The sequence below is a fragment of the Squalius cephalus genome, assembly GCF_949319135.1.
Source record: "Squalius cephalus genome assembly, chromosome: 2".
Taxonomy (NCBI): domain Eukaryota; kingdom Metazoa; phylum Chordata; class Actinopteri; order Cypriniformes; family Leuciscidae; genus Squalius; species Squalius cephalus.
In genome coordinates this window covers 24,404-28,418 of record NC_137123.1, presented here as the reverse complement: position 1 = coordinate 28,418, position 4,015 = coordinate 24,404, and positions in this window count along the sequence as shown.

The window sequence follows — 4,015 nt, the reverse complement described above, 5'->3', positions numbered from 1 at the left end:
AGGTGGCCCAGTGGTCATTGCCCCTTTGACCTTGAAATGCTTTCTGGCAGTATACAATCATTTTTGGCAGTATACTGTGTTTATGTGGCTACAGTGCCATGGCTGAATTTTTGTCCCAGTCCGCCCCTGCATATAGGCCTACAATATACATTATATTCTGTATCAGATTATGTTATCTTATATCCCACCTGGATTTAATACATATGCAAATATAGCAGACAATATAATCAGGGCATGGAGGCGCCGGCGCGATCACTTGCATTGCACGTGAACTGAAGCTCGTCTCATAAATGAACCAAAACTCAGCGTATAGGCTACATGCCTCACAGACATGAGAAATATATCATTTGTGCCAATGAGGCCACAACTCGTGTGATGTGTAGTCTGGTAAACAGATTCACATACTGATCAATGATATAAAATATACAAGTATGTGATCATAATTAAAGTAATTGAGAAGAATATTTTAGGTGTTCTGTTTAAAATATATATAATTTATATTATAGGGATGTGTAGTGTTAAATCATTTAAATAATGCTTCCTCAATAATCATTTCCCTTTTTATGCATCGGATGAGGTTTTAAAATTTTTTTATACTGCACGACATTCGAAGCTTCTAACGTCATCAATCACATGGTAGTGTCATTTCGATACAAGCATCGGTACAGTGTGTGATACAATAGTGCTACAAGGCTTAAAGGCAGGGTAGGCAGGTTTTTTCTAAAAAACTTTTTCCCACTTTTTCTCTGCCATAATTGTGATTCTTCCTAGCTTCCATGCCTCTTCCCCTCCTGCGGGTGTGCGAATGTGGGCAGCTCCTGTAGCGGCAGGGGTGGTAGCCATGGTAGCGAGGGAGAGTGACAGTCACCCAGCCAATCATTTCATTCGTTCCGAATGGAAATAAGTAGCTGTGTTTATTGCAGCCCTGAGAGGACTACAGACACTCGATAATTATGTATTGGTATATAAAGACAGTTTAAACAAATTTGGGAAAAAGTTTTTTAGAAAAAACCTGCCTACCCTGCCTTTAAGCCTTGTAGCACTATTGTATCACACACTGTACCGATGCTTGTATCAAAATGACACTACCATGTGATTGATGACGTTAGAAGCTTTGAATGTCATGCAGTATAAAAAAAATGTAGTATGGCGATAAATCAATAACAAAAAGAACCGAGCAAACAACTGATGCTGGCTCGCGCTGTAAATGACTTTCGCGAGAGGATAACAGATCTACACGTGATAAAACGGGAACTTGCGAGTTCATTCAAACCCTGCACGTGCGCATGACATCTCCTCTGCAGGCAATACAAGCCCTCGGTGCATGCGCATGATCATTCCCCATGCTCTCGCGCTTGATCTCCCCTCGCCTGCTGCTTCTGCTCGCTTGAACACTTTTATTTTTGGCAGTCGAGGGGCGGGACTTACTGTTTTCATAACCTCAAATGTCATTGGAAGTCAGTTGTGATTGGACGCCTGACCAATGACCCGTAATTCACTTGAAAGTCTTACTAGTGATTGCATCATGTAACTGTAATGAGGCATTTTAATGGTTATTAGCATTGTAAATCTACCAAAACTCTTATACATTTTTACATTTTATATTTATAACACTTTGATTTGTGTTATTGGCATTAAAATATCTAAACGAAATTGGAGAATAATGGGAATGCAAAGTCATATTTGCTGTAGTTCACCACTACATTACCACTATACTCCCATTCGACACTATTTACGTTTACCCAACCAAAATTATATTGGATCTGAGAACCTCATAAATGTAAAAAGTGTCCATTAAATAGTTATAAATATAACAAGGGCTTGAGATGAAAGATAAATTACTTGTTTATATCAATAAGCAAGAGTTGTTGTGTAAGCTTTTTGTTATCATCCTATGTATTACTATTATGTCAATTTCGAGTGGGTCATCATTAGGGATGGGTGCCGAAACCCGGTATTAAACGGGCCCCGGTGCTGAATTATGAAAGACCGCTGGATCGATAAGCTTGGACGTTATCGGTTCTGCTGTCGGTACTGGAGAAATTAAGAAAGTACACGCGCTATTTATTATTGCTATTAAGAAATTATTATCTTGCAAATTTAATCTTGCCAGCCACTTCTATATATAATAATATTGACCCATTTGTCTGTGATGCAATTTTGCTAAAGAGAGAGAGTGTGTGTGTGAGAGAGAGAGCGATCTTTCACGTGGAGCCACGGCGCGCACAACACAACAGCCCTGCTTAATGAGTGACGATGAGGACAGAACTAAACATTCAAACGGTTACATCTTTGATATTAAACTAATTTTATTTTAGATTTAGATTTTGGCTTCCAATGATTATAAAAAAGAAGATATTTGAGGTATAACCATTAAAAACTAAAGCCGCATTCTCTCCAGCGCAACTTACTTAACTTCACAGCGGTGCGCTGTCATTTCTCCCTAAATCCCAAACGTAACGTCAGAATCTGCACGATCGGTGATTGTTGTAAAATGTAGTCTTTACTGTTGCTAAACTGCGGGATGCGTTTGATAATAAAAGGCTATTAAAAGTACGCAAAATTGACGCAATAGACGCTGTTCCAAATGTGTGCGCGCTCCAAAACACACCGCAACGAGACAAGCAACGTATATTTTGAGCTTCGTGTGGGCATCTAAACGATCAAATATACACACAAATATGTCAAAATGGCCGTCTTGGAGATTCACTTAAACAGTTTATTCACTTAAATACAGTTTATGTCTTAAATGGATGTAAATAGTTGGGAGAAAATACGATGCGTAATAATGATTAGATCTGCATTTGGTCTTAAAGAGGCAGCAGTCTAATAAACCTGCTGACGATTGCTCCATTAATGTGAATCAAATAACAAAAGGCAAAGAGAAAATCAGTCGCAGCTCTTGAATGAATAATTTTGGCTTTTATAAGCTTTAATCTATCTATGATAAACTATTTATTTATTTATTTGTTGTTTATTTGAATAGGGACAGATACAAAATAAACATAGATTATTACATAAAGAACAATCTGATGCATGTATCACAGTGTTTATAGCCATGGCTAATTCGCAACACCTGTCCCTAGAAGAGCTTTTAAACAGTCAAGATAATGAGGAAAGAAAAATTAAAATAAAAGATTACAGCGAATACAATGAAATGTCCAGAAACCAGTTAGCACCAATAAAGATAAGTATAATAAATAAACACATTCACTCGAACTCACACAGATGCACACCTCACATACACCCAGCTACACATCTCATATGGCATGATCACACTGCTGCTGCTCTATGAACCAGGCTTTTACACATATGCTGCTGATATATTATTGTAGCAGAGTTTGTGCTGAATACAGTGTAATTAGACTTTAGCCATGAAAATGTCACAAGTAACAGAAATAACCAGAAATGTCAGAGCATGTCAGAACACCTCCAGTGCCCAGAAAACAGCTCAGACCTCAGAGGGTTAAAGAGATGCATGCATCGTATAACGTTGGAGGTAGAGAACCTGTAGTCAATGCTTCATTATAGACACTCAAAAGAAGTGTTGAAATTTGATCTATAAAAGCCTTGTAGAATTCAACACTGTAACCATCAGGTCCAGGGCACTTAGAGTTTTGCATACACTGTATAGCTTGTTTTATTTCTAAGTTTGAAATAGGTTGTTCTAATATTTTTTTGTTTTCTAAATTTATAGTAGGTATCTGAAGTTTATCAAAAAATTGTTCTATTAAGTTTGAATCATTTTTGGATTCTGAAGAGTACAATTTAAAATAAAAATTCTTGAATGTGTCATTTATTATTTTAGGATCGGTTGTTGTCTGACCGGAATCTGTCCGTATCTCTGTTATTAACCTTGACGCTGCTTCTTCTTTAATTTGCTGGGCTAATAATTTACCTGTTTTTTCCCCATATTCATAATTTTTGTGTCTTAATTGTGTCAAGAATTTAGTCGTTTCTGCAGTGTATAATAAATTGAGTTCGGTCTGCAATGACTGCTTTCTTTTATAAAGTT